The sequence below is a fragment of the Hyperolius riggenbachi genome, chromosome 1, assembly GCF_040937935.1.
Source record: "Hyperolius riggenbachi isolate aHypRig1 chromosome 1, aHypRig1.pri, whole genome shotgun sequence".
NCBI classification, from domain to species: domain Eukaryota; kingdom Metazoa; phylum Chordata; class Amphibia; order Anura; family Hyperoliidae; genus Hyperolius; species Hyperolius riggenbachi.
This window is the reverse complement of record NC_090646.1, coordinates 401,855,016-401,876,116: the sequence shown is the minus strand read 5'-3', so window position 1 is coordinate 401,876,116 and position 21,101 is coordinate 401,855,016.

Genomic DNA, 21,101 nt, shown 5'->3' with positions numbered 1-21,101 from the left:
CATTTGCCTCACTCTGCGTCCAACTCACTGGTGATGCGTACATACATATGCACATATAATATTCATACCTAGAGATAGTATGTTTTTAAGTTATCCAGTAAGGAATACAGCTAACTTGGCCAGAGGTAGAAGGGGAAATGACCTAGGTTAGAGCGTATGTTTTTTAGGAAAAAGTATGTTTTGAGGGAGTATTTAAAAATTTTAAAGGTTGGAGAGAGGCAGAAGTGTTGTGGAAAGGCATTTCAGAGAAGGGGTGAAGCACGTGCAAAATCTTGTAAATGTGAATGAGAGTAGGTGATTGTAGAGGAGGACAAAAGAAGGTTGTGTGCAGATTTGAGATTGCAGTTAGGTTGGTATTTTGAAACTAGTCAGAAGATGTAAAGGGGAGACAGAATGTGAAGAGCTTTATAGGTTAGGGTTAAGAGTTTGTAGTTGTTTATCTGGTTTATTGGTAGCCAATGAAGAGCTTGACAGAAAGGAGCAGCAGAGGAAGAGCGAGAACAAAGATGAATGAGTCGAGGAGTACAGATTGGAGCGGTGTCAGTCAAGAGTAGGGATGGTCGGAATTGCCAATTTCCGCTTCCTTTGAAAATCAGCTTTTTGCCTTGCTGATTAATGCAACCGATTCCAATTTCAGCTATTGGTTTCCGCATTCCGATACGGATTTTCGTGGAAATTTCCTCCGACTTTAACATTGATTTTCTCAAAAACTACAAGGTCTTTTTGATTTTTTCCCCTCTTGTTCCCACTTTTCTATTTAACCTACCCTGAAAATTTGCTGTTTCTAGCACCTATGGGAGCTTTGCTATTAAACCTCTAAAATCGGCGGCATACTGCATATCAGTAATGCGGATTTTCCACATTTTGCATTAAAGTCAATAGCCGCCGACTTTAGCTGGTAATAGCAAAGCTAAAGTGCTAGAGACATAAAATGTTCAGGGTATGTTAAGTCTTTCAAAAATACCTTGTAGTTTTTGAATAAATCAATGTTACCGTCGGCAGAAATTTCTGCGAAAATTTCTACGATTTCCGCGAAAATCCACCTACCGCACTTGTATTACCGATTTCCAAATTCCGATGCAGAAATGCATTTTCTGATCGGAAATGCAGAAATTGCATTTCTGCAGAATTGGAACGAGCATCCCTACTCAGGAGGTCATGAAAGCTGGAGGTCATGAAGGAGGATATAACAGATAGAGATGGCCCAAACATTAGATTTTCAGTTCGCGAACCAGGTTCGCAAACCTCCCGCGAAAAATCGGTTCGTGCAAACCTTCGTGAACCACAATAGACTTCAATGGGGAGGCGAACTTTGAAAACTAGAAAAATGTATGCTGGCCACAAAAGTGATGGAAAAGATGTTTCAAGGGGTCTAACACCTGGAGGGGGGCATGGCGGAGTGGGATACACCCCAAAAGTCCCCGGAAAAATCAGGATTGGACGCAAAGCAGCGTTTTAAGGGCAGAAATCACATTGAATGCTAAATTGTAGGCCTAAAGTGCTATAAAACATCTTGGATGTGTATACATCAATCAGGGAGTGTAATTAGAGTACTGCTTCCCACTGACACACCAAACTCATTGTGTATCGCACTGCAAACAGCTGTTTGTGTAGTGACGGCCATGCTGGACTGGTGTGCACCATGGCCAGAGTGCAGGCTCTGGCGGTTTTCAAGCCCATATGGTCGCTGGGCTGTGGTAGCTCAATGATAGAACAACAGTGACTGTCCAGCTGATCAAATTTGGTCTATTCACAATGAAGCAACAACCTTATTATCTTTGGTGTGCCACCCCCCGAGACACTCATATAGCCGGCGATCATTGCTTCATTGTGATAAGCAAGCCCCTTCACCGCAGCAAGGTAATGATCACGAAGGGGAATGGGCACATGAACATGCCTTTTGTTTTGTTGTTGCAGCTGGCAGCTGCACTGCAGCCAGAAAAATTAGGCAGCCATGTACACGCATCAGAATAATTATTATAGCGGCCACTTCTAGCAGCGGCCTTAAAAATTCAGGAATCCGCTTGGAGTCCTGGACCCTGTTGTTGGTGGCGGAGAAGGCAGTCAAGCGGGCTGCGGGCAGATATGTTGTGTGGGGAGCGACTTAGTCTTGGGGCAGGCAGTCACACGGTGTGCAGGCAGAGATGCGGTGTGTGGGGACTGACTTAGTCTTCGTGCAGGTCTGAGCATGCTTTGCAGACCAGGCATCCATGGTCAGATGGACCTTTGACCCAATGCTGTGTGCCAGAGATGTCACCACTTGCCTTTCAACATCACAGTACAGTTTAGATATCACCTTTTTTGAGAAAAATTGCAGCCTGGTATCTTCCACTGCGGTGTGTGGCTTTGCTTTTGTGTGCTGATTTTCCTCAGGTAGTCATCCCATTGCAGTTTGTGCTTTGTAATCATGTGCCTTCGTAAGGTAGTTGTCCCTATGCGGGTCTTGGTCTTTCCATGGCTCAATATTTGGTGGCAGAGAGTACAGATGTCATTGCTCTCATCTAAGGTAGACACACAAAAAAATGTCCACACCGCTGATGCTTAGGCCTGGGGTGATGGCACTTTGGTGGTGGCGGCTGACTGAGTGTTAAGTGGGGTGCCAGAATCAGAGCAGGAGGAGGAAGATATGTCACGCTTCTATGCGGAAGCTGAGAAAGATGAGGTGCTCTGTGTTAAATAGTCAAGTAAGTCCTAACAATATTCTTCTACATTGGTCGAGGGCTGCACAACACCACGACAGCACAACCTCAAACAGACCTGCCAGGTGGCCTGCCTTTGCCTTTTGTTTTGTCCATATTGGGGGGGATGAAGTGAAAGGTATGCACTGACTTGACTAATACAATGTGCAGTCACACAGTTGCAGTTAACACGTATGCACGGAGTGCTATATCACACTGCGTGCACTCACGTGGGTAGGTGGGTGCACTGAACACAACAGGTAGGTATATGCAGTGATGAGGTGGGTGCACTGAACACAGCAGGTAGGTATATGCAGTAATGGGTATTACAATGTGCACCTGTCACACACAGACAGGTAGCAGACAGGCACAGTGACACTGCATGCGTTCAGCTCACGTAGGTAGGTGGGTGAACTGTGAACAACAGGTAGGTAGGTATATGCAGTAATGGGTATTACAATGTTCACCTGTCACACACAGACAGGTAGCGGACGGGCACAGTGACACTGCGTGCGCTCAGCTCACATAGGTGGGTGCACTGTGAACAACAGGTAGGTAGGTATATGCAGTAATGGGCATTACAATGTGCACCTGTCACACACACAGGTAGTCACTGAATGTGCTGGGCCTGGCAGTGACACACACACACACAGTATGAATTATCAAGGCTGTCTATGTAGGTAGAAAAAAACAAAGTCTTGTAAAAGTAATAGCTTTTAATGGCTAACTGATAAAGTTAAATAATGCAAGCTTTCTGGGATCTAGTCCCCTTCTTCAGGCATATTTCCAGATGTAAGCTGAAGTAAAACACTGATGCGGGTAAATTGTAAACACAAAGATGGAAGTTGTGCTGGTTAATGTTTAGCAGTTAGATGCCAAGTGATCAGCAGGCTGGAGCCAGTTAGCTCATGCAAGCAGGTTTCTGAAGATCATGAAGCCAAGTAAATCATGTTGCATAAGGAGTCATGAATCCCATTCCACAATTTAAACTCTCTGTTAATGTCTTAAAAATCTTCATACATTTGTACTCAGAAATCTTTCTTGCTTGTTCATTTTTGAAGTTGCCCTTAAGAATAAGTACTTTGAGATCTTGCATGCTGTGTCCTGGTTCACAGAAGTGTTGGCCCACTGGTGTGTCCATTTTACCCTCATTAATTTTAAAACGGTGATAGTTCATTCTTGTGCGCAGTCTTTGTCCTGTTTCTCCTATATAGATTTCTTTTAAAGAGCATTTCATGCAGCGTATCATGTTTTTTTCTACCTACATAATTTGTTTGGCTAACACGGTACAGAAACATTTTTATTACTATCAAGGCTGTCTATGTAACACAAGTGTCAGTGGGACACACAGAAAAAAAATAGATCACAAGAACAAGACTAGCTCTTAAAAGAGCTGTTGTGGGGTGCTATTTTAGCAATAAAAATCAGCAAGGAGCAAGCTAACAAGTTTGCAAGAGCCTAACTAATCTTTCCCTATGAGAGTCTGCAGCAGCAGCAGCTGTCCCTTCTCTATTTACTGCAGGCACACGAGTGAGTAAAATGGCCATCGATGCCTGCCTTTTATAAGGGGGGAGTGGTTCAAGGAGGGAGTGTAGCCTGATTGGCTACAATGTGCCTGCTGACTGTGATGTTGAGGGTCAAAGTTGACCCTAATGGTGCATTATGCGGGAAACCGAACTTCCGCAAAAGTTCACGGTTCTCTGCGATTGCGAACACCCGGAAGTCCCTGGGAACCATTCGCCAGCAAACCGTTCGGGCCATCTCTAATAGCAGACAAGCAGTTGAAGACACATGTGTCACAGGAGCCCTAGTGGTCAGACCGCAAATTGCCTTCCAATCGGTTTCAGCACACAGACTATGCAAGCTTTGGTCGCGATCTTTGCGCAGAAACCGACAGAAATTTGGGCAGCAGCCCGACCAGAAGGGAGCCTGTGAGGTACGGAAATACACTTTACACACTAGTTCAGGGTATAACTGCCACCACCTCTGTTACCATGGGACAGAGGAGCCCGCTGACTGTCTGAGCCTAGGTCTACAAATAAAAACGGTTAAAACACGCTGTATTCTGTCTAGCCAACAACAAACAATAGTAGCGTCTCTTCAGAGATCTGAGTTCAGTTCCTGTGTATGCTGAATAATAGGGTAGCTGGAACAACAACTGACGATAGCGTCGGTTTATTGAAAGCAATATAAATAATTAATATATACAGAAAATTATTAAAATCAACAATTATTGAAACATTAATAGCCAGTATGAAATAAAAGGGAGAAAATACGTAGGATTTGTGGAAAGTTGTCCTATTGTGGAAAAACTTGTACAGTTCTTGGTTTCAATCAAAGTTCAGAGTTCAGACCAGGTGGATGCCAGCATATCCTCAAGCTGGCACAGATGAAATCAGGATGATGTTTCAGGGTTGAGGACACTGAGTTTGGGTCCTCTGCCATTCTTATGCCCCTGATTCAGTAGGAGGGAGTGAGGGCGGGGAGACACACACCCCCTTAGAAGATGAGATGAGCCCTCCCCTTGTCCTGGGTACCAGAAATCATATCTAACCATATATGGGCTCTATCTCACAGAACCATACAGGTCAGGGCAGATTTATTAACATTTTCAGGTCTGTCTCGATTTACCCAGCGCCCTGATACCAGACATGAGGGGTGGGACCCCTGTGGTATCATCAGGGCACTTTCAAACTGCCTAACTGGCAGTCTTTACCTCAGAATGTTCTGAAACTTCCTCAGAACCAGCATTGGGACTCATGCTACACTTTCCCCACGTTTGACGAAGCTGCCATCTCAGGAACCCCAGAAATATGACAGATCTGGGAAGTTTATGGATTATGCTATGAGCATCAGGTTATTCAGGATGTGTGCTAGCTGCTAGCAGCTGGCTTCCCTTTGATCCTTACCAGGGAGCAAGGATGTCAAGACCTCCCGGGGATTCGTAGCCTGCCTGGCTGAACCTAGGCCTCCTTATCACCCTTTGGTTAATTAACACCTACATGAGATCAGCTAGGTGTCACCTGGTTCCCAGAACAGAAAAAGGAATTGATGCCTCCATGTTATTCTGCCTTCCACAGGGAATATGTCTAAGCTAATTAACAACTCAAAAGACATCCTGCACCTAAATTAGGGGCAGAGGAGAAAAACTTGTATTTTAAAAAAACAGGAATGTCCGTTCTGATTCCTGTAATGGCTGCACAAATTTAGCCAGACAGCAATCAGAAATTGGACTGTGCGGCTCCTTCCAATTTGCCCACGTTTCTCACGGCTGTTCCGTGACAACATGGGAGGAAGGAGTTAAGATCTGGGGCTGAGAGGAACAGTTGTGTGTCATCTGCATATAAGTGGTATTAAATCCCAAATGAGTTGATTACGTTACCAAGACCATGCATGTAGATGGAAAAGAGGAGGGGGGAAAGGACAGAGCCATGAGGTACCCCACAGACAAATGACGAGAAAAAGAGGTCTGATCAAGAGACTGTGAAAGACCTTCCAGCAAGATAGGAAAATATCCAGGAGATATCCACACTTGCTGTGTCTCCATCCACTCAGTTTCTTCAGCCAGCACTCACTCACTTTCAAGAAAATTTGAAATCTTCTTCCAGTGTGAGGGAACAGAGGAAAAGTGCGACTTTAGGCTGAACCATCCCCCTGATCGCCACGGACTGAATCAATGTGAACACACTAGGTTTTCCTCATCCAAGACCAAGACATTCAAGTTCATAATTGTTAAAATTTAGTGTAAATACAAGTGTTGCATAATGTCACTGGCCTCCCTTTCAGCAGTCTGGTGTGTTGGATCTCTCATGCTCAAACCCTTATCTTCCTTTTAATGTGCCAGCTGCAGTCCTATTGCTTGTCCTTCACTCCTGTTCCCACCATCCTTCATAGTACAGAAAACGTGACTTGGCAGGGAACCAGACAGTGTGTCTGTACAGCAACCATTTTAAATGATCAACAATGATAGTTTCAGATGATGGTTGGCTATTGTTATTGTTAATGTGTACAAAACTTGAGAGTGGAAAATCAGAAACCAAGCACACAGTACCAATGCTGCTCAGTGCTCAATGTGCCACCTGCACATGGCCACCAGGGATGCTTATCTGGATTCTGGATATCCGGGCATATCCGGGCAACCTGGATATCCAAACTTTTGTCAGCTATCCGATTCGGATTCGGATTCTGGAATTTTTTTTAAATCCGGATAGCTATCTGCGGATATTTGGTCGCATATCCGGCGGATATCCAGATCAGAATACTGTAACTAAGGAGATTACATCATTGAGCCAATCAGAGGGCTCCCAGCAGAAGCCCTATCAACCAATCACAGAGGGGAACCCTGGCCAGCCCCACCTGACCTCATTGAGACAATCAGAGTGCTCCCAGCCTAAACCCTGGCACCCAATCACAGAAAGGAACACTGGCCAGCCCCCCCCCCCCCTATATAATAAGGAGGGCTGCCATGATGAGACATATCGTCTCAGCTTGCAGAATGCTCACTGAGAGACATGCTCCAGTGCTGGTGGCCTAGCAAGGCCTGTACACAGTTATAAACTTAAAGCTGTTCAGTGATTAACCCATTCACTACTATCACTACACTATTGTTAAATCATTAATTAGCTTGATTGATGTTATAGTGTGACAGTCAGAGTGTGTGCTCCAGTGCTGCTGGGCCTAGCCAGGGCTGTACACAGTGATACGCTGTTCAGTGATTAACCCCTTCACTACTATCACTGCACTATTGTTAAATTGTTAATTAGCTTGATCTATGTCATCGTATGGCATTCAGAGTGTGTGCTCCAGTGCTGCTGGCCTAGCAGTGATAAACCGAAAGCTGTACAGTGATTAACCCCTTCAATATCATTACACTATTGTTAAATCATTAATTAGCTTGATGTCATTTGTGTGACAGTCAGAGTGTGTGCTGCAGGCAGCTGTTATGTGTCTGTGTGTGTGCTTTGCACAGACCAGGCCAGCTGCTGCCTGCTGGCCAGCTATTAGCCTTAGGTATAGGTTAGGTTAGGGATTAGGGGATAGGATTACTGTGTTATTGTGTAGTTAGTACTCTAGTACTGCAGTCAGTGCTAGTAGTTGTTAGATTAGTAGTACTACTGTGTTAGCTTTCTACAGAACTGCTGTGCTGTGAGCAGTGCCAGTGTGACAGTTAGTGTGCACTAGTGTCTTCTCCTCTGCTGTCTGACTGTCACTCGGCACTTGCCACGTGGCACTTGACATGTGTCACGTGGCACTTGCCAAGTGCCACGTGACACTTGGCAAGTGTCACTTGGCAAGTGCCTTGTGACATGTGGCAAGAGACACGTAGCAAGTGCCATGTGACACTTGGCAAGTGCCACGTGACACTTGGCAAGTGCCACGTAACACTTGGCAAGTGCCACTTGACACTTGGCAAGTGCCGCGTGACACTTGGCAAGTGCCACGTGCTTAGTGCCAGTTGCCATGTGACACGTCCGGCATGCTCCTGGCACACGTTACACCTGCTGCTGTTGCATTGCCCTGCTCCTGATGCCTGTGCAGCTCCCACTGCCAGGCCAGGGTGCCACAGGCTACTGAAACCACCTATATTTAACCCAAAACACAATTGCTGCATAATTTTTTGGAGGTGTCTTGGCTGAAAACTGCCATTTCCCAGTTGTGCGGTTGGACTTTGTACACAATGTGGGCTGCACGACCGCTGTCTGGAACCTAGGCCTAATGTTAATTGACAGACATTTTTTTTTTTGGGGGGGGGGATTTTAAGTCCCCACATCATCAATTAGTGTTCTAATATCTGGGTATCCGGATCCGGATCAATTTGGATTTTGAAAAGGGGTATCCGAGCACCCCTGATGGCCACTAAGAAGGGAATGAGCAGCAGATAATATGAGACAGAAGGCCAGAATGCCAAAGAACAGATAGATATTCTCAGCATCATTTTCCACCAAGGACTGAGTAATTTGAGAGGTGAGGTCAGTACAAACGTGCCCAGGACTCATGCTAACTAGCCACCGTAGATGCTTGCCTGCTGGTCTGGATTTTGGCACAGTACCAAAAGGCCCAGGTATAGGGTGGCAAAGGGCTCCGGTGGATTACCTCTCCCTGTTTCTTGCAGAGCTGGCAGTGGATCAGCATTTTCATAGTTACCATTCCATGCATGCACAATTATGTTCCTCCTGCAGTAACACAGTTCCTCTCCGCCCCTCCCTACTAGCATGATGCCAAGGGTAGGGGCAGAGAGCAGAGCACACCTGTGTTACTAGAGGTGGAAGAAAATAGTGCATTCACAGAAAGGTAACTATGAAAGATCTGCTCCACTGCCAGCTCTGTGCAGGGGAAAGGGAGCATACCAGTGGGATGGGTGTCCAACAAGTAATTATTCTTCAAAATGTGTTTGTAAGAATATTGATATTTATACATGGCCTGTGCACATAAAGTCAATCATGCTGCTGTCCTTCATATTCAGTTTGTGTGGCACAGACTCTGCAGGCAGCATCTGCCCAGCTGTAATGTTAGGTATGTGTGGCTGAGTACACTGACAGATCCAAGACTTGTTGTGGCCAAGCTGTGATAGTTATGGACTGCAACTGAAAACACCTATGCTTTATTGCATCAACTAATCATGTATTGTACAGATCTTTCTATTTATTGAATTTATCAGAAGCCTTCCCGTGCAACCTTATGCTATTACCGCTTCAGTCCAAGCACGGAGCTAGGGGGGGTCGGGGTAGGACAAGTGCCCCGGGGCGCCGGGACCCCAAGGGCGCCCTCTGCCTAGCTAAGCTGCAGGTTTTTTTTTTTTTCTCTTTTTTTTGGGGGGGGGGGGGGGGGAAGGGAGCAGTGCAGAGAAGAGAGAGAGCTGTGCGGACGGCGGGGAAGGGGGCAATCACCCCCCCCTCCTTCCCTCACCTTAGGTGCTCTCCCTCCCTCACTCTCCCCTCCATTACTGTCCGGGTGGCTCCTGGCTGGCAGCGGCGGGCGGAACTCACCACTGTCTCGCTCCAGCACCGGCCGGAAGTTCGGATCCCGCAGCCGCTGCTCTGGTCTGGCCCAGACCAGAGCAGCGGCAGATCCATCCGGCGCTGCGATGATACGGAGGTAAGTTCCGCCCGCCGCTGCCAGCCACGTGCCACCCGGACAGTAATGGAGGGGAGAGCGAGGGAGGGAGAGCACCTAAGGTGAGGGAAGGAGGGAGGTGATTGCCCCCCTTCCCTACCGCTGCTCACAGCTCTCCCTCTTCTCTGCGCTGCTCCCCTCCTGCTGGGGAGGGGGACACCTGGCTACCTACTCTGGGCACCTATACCCCTGCCTACATATATTGGGCACATATACCCCTAACTACATATACTGGGCACATATACCCCTGGCTACCTACTCTGGGCACCTATACCCCTGCCTACATGTCTATTTATGTGCCTCATGACTGCTGAATTTGTCTTGTTGGGGGCCTCATGGTTACTGAATTTGTCTTGTTGGGAGCCTCATGATTTGTTGGGGGCCTCAAGATTGCTGAATTTGTCTTGTTAGGGGCCTCATGGTTGCTGAATTTGTCTTGTTGGGGGCCTCATGATTGCTAAATTTGTCTTGTTGTGGGCCTCATGATTGCTAAATTTGTCTTGTTGGGGGCCTCATGATTGCTGAGTTGGTCATGTTGGGAGCCTCATGTTTCCTCATGATGGCGGAATTTGTCTTGATGAGGGGGGAGGGGGGGGGGCTCATGATTGCTGAATTTGTCTTGGAACATGCTGGAAGGTACATACTGAGGGAGGGGGGGTGAGCATGAGCCTGCTAACCTCCATGTACATTTGGCTCCACCCATAACCATGCCCACATTTGGCCACGCCCCTTCACCTTAGGGGGCGCATTCATAGTCTTTGTCCCCGGGTGCTGAAAACCCTAGCTACGCCTCTGCTTCAGTCCGATATCATGATATGTGTTACTGAGACCTTGTGAGCCAACTTACATTACTGACCTGTACTCAAAAAGATAATTGTAGCAACTGTAACACAAATTTGAAAAAAAAAATCATAAAAACACTAATTCTATCTTTATAAAGGCAGTGAGAAAATGTAATCTGTTTTTAATGGTTAATACTATTCCAAGCATTAAATTATTCAAAATACAGCATGCATTTGTAACACTATATCACACCTTTGTTTTGGCAGAAAAATTGCTATAATAAGGCTGCATCTGTTAATTGCATGCCAGATGGAATAAAATAAAAATAGAAGTCCCTATAACAAAGGTAAACTTTTAGTTGAACAAAAAGCCTGAATATTTAATGGTCATGTTTTCAAACTTCAGTGTTTTACTGTGGAAAGAATAGATTTGTCTGAGGAACAATATACTTTTCATGTGTGTCAGTTTTTTTCTAAATATTTTTACTACAACATGATAAAACACAAGTGGAACCTTGAGACGCACCACCATTACCTGAATTTCCATGAAGAAAACAAGATCATGGCTTACCCTGTGCTCACATATCTTTTCCCAACAACCGCTAGTGAAGAGCTGCAAATTTGCACAATAGTTATTTTGCAGCAAAACTTGCAATTACGATCAGAAAAAATAAAGCAAAATTATTGTAACTCTAAAGGACCGCTATTCCCCAAAATTTTGAAATTAAAAATATATATATATCTTAAATGTACTTTTCTCCAAGAGGAACATGCACTATAAATTACTTTTTTTCCCCTGCTTATGTCACTTATAGTAAGTAGTAAGAAACTTACAGATTTTTGGATATTCTTAGTATTACCTTTATTCTTTCCAAAAACACTCCCTGGAAAGGATCTATACAAAGATGTCAGCCAGCTTCGATACTTGTTTGTACACCATTTTGTGTGTTGGACTTGTCAACTGTATTTCAGTAAGTGGTATAACTGAGAATTCCCCATTAGGAGATGGACTAGTCCAAAACAGGATAGATCTGTTAGATTTTCAGTGTCTACTATGAGTGACAGGGACATTGGGAAAAAATAATTTATAGTGCACTTAACTCTGGGAATTTACATTTATGTGAATATAATGCCCGCATCACTTCACTATATTACAAGAAAACCCATATTTGTGAAGAACCACTTCCACAAAACCCCAATCAACTCTGTCAAAGGCCTTTTACACATCAAGCAAAAGGAGCTAAATAGTGTACTAGCTGAGGGCTCGGCCTCTGGCACAGGATATCTGGGTTTGAATCTTGGCTCTGTCTGTTCAGTAAGCCAGCACCTACTCAGTTAGGAGTTCCGTGGGTGAGACTGCCCAACACTGCTACTGCCTACTGAGTGTGCTCTTGTGGTTGTCTCATAAGCGTTTTTAGTCTGACAGGAGAAAAGCACTATACAAATATAGGAATTGTTGTTATTATTATTAAGTCCCCTGGCAGAACTTATCATATCTACATATTGATAAATCTTCTAGTCCCATATGAAGATTGTTTCCCTTTGGTGAAACCTACCTGATATTAGGCCATCAATTAAGGCAGAATATTAAGAAGTCTGTTGGCAATGGTTAGAGCAAAATATTTTTGTATTAGAATGAAAGACTACCTCTTGTGTCATGATAGGCTCTCTCTCTTAATGACGGAGTATGAAGGTGGGGAGGGGAGTCAGGATTAAATACTTGTTAAGACATCATTCCTCCAGGCAGGTGATTGCATGGCAAATATTTTTGCATGTCCACATGCATTTGCCATAGTCTGCCCCCATGACAAGCTCTGTCTTTTTGCCAGAAGTACTCTTTAAGTATAGAGAATGGTCTGTAGTAAGATAATTGCTTGGAACATTTCAGAAGATTGAACAGGGGAGTTGAACATTTGTTGAGCTTTTCCTAATGTAAATGGATGCTAATTTATGTTTGGTGCATAGATGTTGAACACAGTGAAGTTCTGGTTGTTAAAGACCTTGGCCCATATGCAATTATTTTTTTCTCCTGAGTTATCTCCTAGGTGATAATTTGTATCTTCTCCTTAACCACTTTAGCCTTCAGGACGTAGCTCCTACGTCCAAATATGCACGCTGGATGTAGGAGCTATGTCCATGAGAAAACGGAGCCGCTGGGGTTCGCAGGGCCGAAACCGCCTGGGTGCGCAGGCTGCCCGTTAGCACGGAGATCAATGAATGGGAAAGCAGTTCCATGGAGAAGCCGTGATTGTTCTGTTACACATCCCCTCTTCACTTCCTGTAAGTACGCTTACAGGAAGCCAAAAAAAAAATTTGACTGTGGCCATCTTGTAGCCAAATAGTAAAACTACATCTACATACATTTTTATTAACCACTTGCCGACCAGGAGATTTTTCAATGATCAGTGCTGCGTGGGCTCTACAGCCCGCAGCACCGATCAGGAGTGCAGCAGGGCGATCAGACTACCCCCCTTTTTTCCCCACTAGGGGGATGTCCTGCTGGGGGGTCTGATCGCCGCCGGCTGCATTTGCTTAGCTGGGGGGGGGGGCTCTTCAAAGCCCCCCTCCGCAGCGTTCTCCGCCGTCTCACTGCTCCCTCCCTCTCCCTCCCCCTGTGAGCTGCGCAGGACGGATTTCCGTCCTGCGCATTGAAGGATAGGCTTCAGCCTATCATATGTCGGTGATCCCCGGCCAATCGGAGGCCGGGGATCGCCGATCTGCCTTACGGCGCTGCTGCACAGCAGCGCCATATGATATAAACAGCGGGGATTTCTTCCCCGCCTGTTTACATTTTGCCGGCGAGCCGCGATCGGCGGCTCTCCGGCTGTTCACGGAGACACCCTCCGTGAACTGACATGGAAAGGCCGCTCGATCGAGCAGTCGTTTCCATGGTAACCCGCAGACGACCAGTTTACGCCAATCGGCGTTAGCTGGTCGTCAAGAGGTTAAAATGAATATATATTTTTACATTTAAAATTAACTGTTTACCTCCCACACACCCAAAAATATTTAAATAAAAATTTGAATTAGAAAAAAATTACAATAAAAAAATTAATAAATAGTTACCTAAGGGTCTGAACCTTTTTAATATGCATGTCAAGAGGTTAAATTACTAATATTTTTTAAATTATAAGCTTGTAAATAGTGATTGATGCAATACTCAAAAAATGCACATTTATTTCCAAATAAAATATTGGCGCCATACAATGTGATAGGGACATAATTTAAATGGTGTAATAACCGGGACAAATGGGCAAATAAAATGTGTGGGTTTTAATTATGGTAGCACATATTATTTTAAAGATATAACGGCCAAAAACGTACAAATCATGAATTTTTTCAATGTTTCTCTTAATATTCCCGGTAAAATGCATTTAGCATAAAATATTTCTTAGCAAAATGTACCACCCAAAGAAAGCCTGATTGGTGGCGTAAAAAACAAGATATAGATTATTGCATTGTGATAATTAGTGATAAAGTTATTGGTGAATGAATGGAAGGTGAAAATTACTCGGATGCATAAGGTGAAAAAACACTAAAGGCTGAAGTGGTTAAAATACATTTTCAGCATTTTACAACTGAAAAAGTACCAAGAAGTTAGTGAAAAAGTGCTATCAAAATTATTTTGAATATTTTCTTGCTTGCTGGGGGTTTAAAAAGTATTTTATAAACAAGTTATAACAATATCACCTAGGTGTAAACTCGGGAGAAAAAGTGAATTGCATATGGGCCCTGGCCCATATGCATTTCACTTTTACACCTGAGTTTTCTCCTAGGAGATAAGTTTTCATTTTCTATTAAATTAACTTTCCAGCACTCTGCAATTTAAAAAGTACCAACAATTAAGTAACAGAGTGCTATCAAAACTATTTTGAGTATTTCCTTGCTTGGTGGGGGTTTAAAAGACATTTTATTTACAAATTTTTTAAATATCACCTAGAAGAAAACTCAGGAGAAAAAGTGAATTGCATATGGCCTAATGTCAGTACTAGACATCTCCCCCATTGTGTTTGATTTCTCTGTCTATGTTGATCCTTAACCTGCTCTTGAAGGCTATCGGGACTCCCCTTTTCTTTTTTGGGAATTATTGTCCAGTATTAAGTCAAAAAAGGGGTGAGAACATTTAAAGGCATTGCCTTGAGCAAAATGTGTCTTTGGCGTTAAGAAAATGTCTTTAATTTATTTTTTCCAGACCATTCATATCTCTTTTAAACAAAAAGTGAAGACAATGGGCATTGATAGATAGGAATTTCAGCTTGGGTATAGAGATGGCCTGAACCTCAGATTTTAGGTTCGCAAACCTGGTTCGCGAACTTCCGCAAAAGGTTTGGTTCGCACAAACTTTTGCGAATCGCAATAGACTTCAATGGGGATGCGAACTTTGAAAACTAGAAACATTTATGCTGGCCACAAAAGTGATGGAAAAGATGTTTCAAGGGGTCTAACACCTGGAGGGGGCATGGATGAGTGGGATAGATGCCAAAAGTCCCAGGGAAAAATCTGGATTTGACGCAAAGCAGCGTTTTAAGGGCAGAAATCACATTGAATGTTAAATAGGACTAAAGTGCTTTCAAACATCTTGCATGTGTATACATCAATCAGGGAGTGTAATTAGAGTACTGCTTCACACTTACACACCAAAATCACTGTGTAACGCACCGCAAACAGCTGTTTGTGTAGTGACGGCCATGCTGGACTGCCACGCACCATGGCGAGAGTGCAGGCCGTGGCGGTGTACAAGCCCATATGGCTGTGGTAGCTCAATGATAGAACAACAGTGACTGTCCAGCTGATCAAATTTGCTCTGTCCACAATGAAGCAAAGACCTTATTATCTTCTTGTATGTAGGTAGGCATAGGTAGGTGCCCCAGTATAGGTAGGTAGGCATAGGTAGGTGCCCCAGTAGTTAGCTAGGCATAGGTAGGAGTCCCAGTATAGGTAGGTAGGCATAGGTGGGTGCCCCAGTAGTTAGCTAGGCATAGGTAGGAGTCCCAGTATAGGTAGGGAGGCATAGGTAGGAGTCCCAGTATAGGTAGGTAGGCATATGTAGGTGCCCCAGTAGTTAGCTAGGCATAGGTATGAGTCCCAGTATAGGTAGGTAGGCATAGGTAGGAGTCCCAGTAGTTAGCTAGGCATAGGTAGGAGTCCCAGTATAGGTAGGTAGGCATGGGTAGGAGTCCCAGTATAGGTAGGTAGGCATAGGTAGGTGCTCCAGTACTTAGTTAGGCATAGGTAGGCGTCCCAGTATAGGTAGGTAGGCTTAGGTAGGTGTCCCAGTATAGGTAGATAGGCATAGGTAGGTGCACCAGTAGTTAGCTAGGCATAGGTAGGAGTCCCATTATAGGTAGGTAGGCATAGGTAGGTGCCCCAGTAGTTAGCTAGGCATAGGTAGGAGTCCCAGTATAGATAGGTAGGCATAGGTAGGCGCCCCAGTAGTTAGCTAGGCAAAGGTAGGAGTCCCAGTATAGGTAGGTAGGCATAGGTAGGTGCCCCAGTAGTTAGCTAGGCATAGGTAGGTGTCCCAGTATAGGTAAATAGGCATAGGTAGGTCCCCTAGTATAAGTTGGTAGGTACGCATATGTAGGTGTCTCCGTATAGGTAAGTAGGTGCCCCAGTAGTTAGGTAGGCATAGGTACATTTCTCAGTATAGATAGTTAGGCAGGGCCTGGCTGGCACAGTAATAACAATTACCAAGGTCCAGCTGCAACAGATAGGGCTGTATAATGCAGTGTCAGTGGGCAACACAAAAAACAAAAAAACACATCAGGAGAACATTAGCTCTCAAAAGAGCTGTTGAGGGGTGCTATTTTAGCAATAACAATCAGCCAGAAGCAAGCTAACAAGCCTACAAGAGCCTAACTAATCTTTCCCTATGAGAATCTGCCAGCAGCTGTCCCTTCACTAATTACTGCAGGCACACGAGTGAGTGTAAAAGCCAGTGCTGCCTGCCTTTTATAAGGGGGGCAGTGGCTCCAGGAGAGAGTGTAGCCTAATTGGCTACAATGTGCCTGCTGACTGTGATGTAGAGGGTCAAAGTTGACCCCAATGGCGCACTATGGGGGCGAACTGAACTTCAGCAAAAGTTGGCCTTCACTGGCGAACGCGAACCACCGAAAGTTCGTCTGGAACCATTTGCAGGCGAACCTTTCGGGCCATCTCTACTTGGGTATTGGATGAACAGTTTAATAGGTTAATTTTGAGTAACATCCAAAGTGTATATATTTTGTCCACCTACATAGTAAATGAGCAAAGAACAGGACGATATTAACTGTTAGGAGTGAACAATTGTTCTAATAAGAAACTACAGCTTAATTTCTCGTAGTTAAAACTAAGTGGAAAGGGAGCTTGAGACAAAACTAACCAAGGTTTAAATATTTAAATTTGTCCCAAAGGTATCTCCTCAGAATGAAACAACCAGAAAGCAATCAGTAGTTAGCTAACACTAGTCATGTTAGTGGGAGCTGGAGGGAGATGTATCTTACTGTTTTTGAACAGCTCGAGCCCATCCTCCAAATTGTACACAATTATGTTCCTGCCATCTTTAAAAATTATCAGCTTAGATGGGAACTCCGATTTGTATTGTGTTCTTGTCTCATTAGGGGGTTTGTAATTGGAATTAGTATTCTTTTATGTAGAAGCGTCTGAGACAGATCTCCATGCAACTGGATGTTGCTAGAAGGACTTGGTAGGGAGTCCTTTTTCTTAACATATTGTAGAAGTTCTTCCTTAGCATAAAAATATTCAAAATTTGCAATAATGTCTCTGGGAAAATTGTGCGACATTTGTTTAGTTTTTATAAGATGATGTGCCTTTCAATATTAATCTACATTTCAGTAAGGGTAGCTGGAATTAATTTGATCAAGTATGTTTTAATCTCTTCAGGAATCACCAGCTCATGAATTACTCTAAACTTTAAATTATTTTTGCGACTGTAGTCTTCCATATCAGCTGCTTTATTTTTTAACCATGTAATATCATCAGCTTTATTTTTCAATGGCATCAATTACTTTACTATGTTCTACAGTTATCACGTTAATTTAATCTTCATTAACATAGACTCTTTTCACCAGGGAGGCTATTGTGTAGTGTAAGTTACTTGTTATGTGATTTAGCTCTAAAAATAGTTATTGCTTGAATGACATTAGCAGCTTTTTGGTAAAAGCCTTTGAGGCCGCTTAAGCTAGAAAAACATCAGCAGGGGCTAGGTTGAAAGTGTCTGTTGCTGCTGGCACAGGAAGGATATGGACCTACATTATCCGTGTAATGTTCCAGCCTCAATTTATATTTGGCTGGACTGTGTGAGGACAGAAAATCTAGGCTAGAAGAAAAGTTTCCTGTAAAGGCAGGTATCCCATCCCAATCCGATGTGCAGGAGCATTTAGGGGAACAGAGTGGCGAGTGCTCCATTTGCTGCTACATTCCACTGCTGCATGCCTGAAAACAGTTCGGGAAGATTCTGCAGTTTGGTGCTGCCTTTTTCTGCTTCTTGGAGGGAACCAGTTCTACCTTTATAACCTCCAGAGCTGCAGGACCTATAACATGCTGGCTGTTTGCTTACTGTAGGTTTTTGTGAGCTAGTGTGAGGAGCTTAGACGTCCATCTTGGGCCCAGCGGACACACTCCTCGAGCACCTACTGTTTGGAGTGCTACTTTACAGGTTAAATTGATAGAATAAAAACCAAACCAAAATAAAACAAGGTAATGCAAAGAGGAACGATCTCCTGTGATAACTGTGGCAGACAAGGAGGAAATGGTATAGTTTCTTTCACAATCAGCCCCATCACCACCCAGCTAGGCCTTCACAGCTCTCTAGAAGCCAGTCATGTCGGTCATTTTTCTTTACTTACTTGATCGTGGATGTCCCTTACAACCACAGCAGGCTACCAAGGTAAGAGACTGGGTAACCCAGCATGGGTCAAGCCAAAGAGCATTCTCATCCTCCCAGACCCAGGAAAACCAAGTCATGAACAGTTTTTAACTCCTTCTGCAGATCTCCTTCTGTAGACAAATCCCATAGACACTCTGAAGAACTTAACAGTTACTAATGCTTTGAGGATATGTTTCAGCAAAGCATGTTTGGTTCAGTGAGTAACCACTCTAAACAACCTAAACGAGTAGATTTAGTTCTTAAATGCACTGTTGTCCAAATCTTATTTTCCTATAAGAAGAAGGAGGAGGAAGTACAACAGTATATTTGCGCTTGTTCGCTAAGCAGTGGTAAAATTGATGTACACACATAGTGCACATCAATTTTACCAGCATTTAAGCAAGTATTTAACAAGTGCATTGTGCAAACAGTGCATTTAGATTTTGTACACTACACATGTGTTGTTTGTATAAGATACACATCATAACAAGCATTTTATAAGCAACGCTCATTTTGTGTATATAACGTAAGTTGCACTACTTGCACAATGCACCTTATGTTACTTGCGTAAATGCTGGTAAAATTGATGTGCACTGTGCACATCAATTTGTCCTGTTTATACAGCAGGGTCATTCTGGGCAATTTCTGATCATTAATATATTACACAACTGCTGCCTCTGAATATTCACCCCTAATATGGCAAAGCCACACAATTTTTTCACAAAAAGCTGTGACAAACAATGTGTATGTGTCAATGCAAAATTCGGTTTGTTGTAGGAATTATCAGACCACAGACATTTGATCAAGCAAGCATGAACAGGGATGATACATTGATATACTTAGTCAAAAGTTCACTAGGTAACTCAGGTGGCACCTAGGGTAAAAGGTTTCATCAGGGCATGTGTCTCCATCTATGCTGCACCACAGGTGAAGTATGAAGAGAAGGAGGAGGAGGGGTACTAATCTAAGAACAAGAAGAGGAAGAGAAGGAGGCTACCGAAGGAAAATTCTATCTACTGCTAACACCAGCTATTCTTTTCAGTAATGAGCAAAAATGCTAATATTTTTTTCGCCTAATTTTTGTAAAAATAAGTACAATTTTTGCTTCGACAAGTGAAAATTTGCCTGAATATTTTAGCGGGTTTTTTTGCCTAATGTTCGTGACTTTCGCGGTTAATAGCAAAGCCCCCTAACATGCTACAAACCCCAAATTTGCACGGTATGTGGAGGGCAACAGTAGGTACAAAAAGAAATAAAATTCAAAAAGACCTTATAGTTTTTGAGAAAATCAATTTAAAAGTTTCATAGGAAAAAAGAATACATTTAAATGCGACAAATGACAGATAATGTAGCAAACCTAATGGTAGAATACAGTGGCTTGCAAAAGTATTCGGCCCCCTTGAAGTTTTCCACATTTTGTCACATTACTGCCACAAACATAAATCAATTTTATTGGAATTCCACGTGAAAGACCAACACAAAGTGGTGTACACATGAGAAGTGGAACTAAAATCCTACATGATTCCAAACATTTTTTTTTTTACAAATAAATAACTGCAAAGTGGGGTGTGCGTAATTATTCAGCCACCTTTGGTCTGAGTGCAGTCAGTTGCCCATAGACATTGCCTGATGAGTGCTAATGACTAAATGGAGTGCACCCGAGTGTAATCTAATGTCAGTACAAATACAGCTGCTCTATGACGGCCTCAGAGGTTGTCTAAGAGAATCTTGGAAGCAACAACACCATGAAGTCCAAAGAACACTCCAGACAGGTCAGGGATAAAGTTATTGAGAAATTTAAAGCAGGCTTAGGCTACAAAAAGATTTCCAAAGCCTTGAGCATCCCACAGAGCACTGTTCAAGTGATCATTCAGAAATGGCACAACTGTAAACCTACCAAGACAAGGCTGTCCACCTAAACTCAGAGGCCGAACAAGGAGAGTGCTGATCAAAAATGCAGTCAAGAGGCCCATGGTGACTCTGGACGAGCTGCAGAGATCTACAGCTCAGGTGGGGGAATCTGTCCATAGGACAACTATTAGTCATGTACTGCACAAAGTTGGCCTTTATGGAAGAGTGGCAAGAAGAAAGCCACTGTTAAAAAAAGCATAAGAAGTCCAGTTTGCCACAAGCCATGTGGGGGACACAGCAAACAGGAAGGCAAAGAAGGTGCTCTGGTCAGATGAGACCAAAATAGAACGTTTTGGCCAAAATGCAAAAAGCTATGTGTGGCGGAAAACTAACACTGCACATCACTCTGAACACACCATCTCTACTGTTAAATATGGTGGTGGCAGCATCATGCTCTGGAGGTGCTTCCCTTCAGCAGGGACAGGGAAGCTGGTCAGAGTTGATGGGAAAGATGGATGGAGCCAAATACAGGGCAATCTAGGAAGAAAACCTCTTGAAGTTTGCAGAAGACTTGAGACTGAGGCGGAGGTTCACCTTCCATCAGGACAACAACCCTAAACATAAAGCAAGGGCAACAATGGAATGGTTTAAAACAAAACACATCCATGTGTTAGAATGGCCCAGTCAAAGTCCAGATCTAAATCCAATCGAGAATCGGTGGCAAGATCTGAAAACTGCTGTTCACAAACACAGTCCATCTAATCTGACTGAGGTGGAGCTGTTTTGCGAAGAAGAATGGGCAAGGATTTC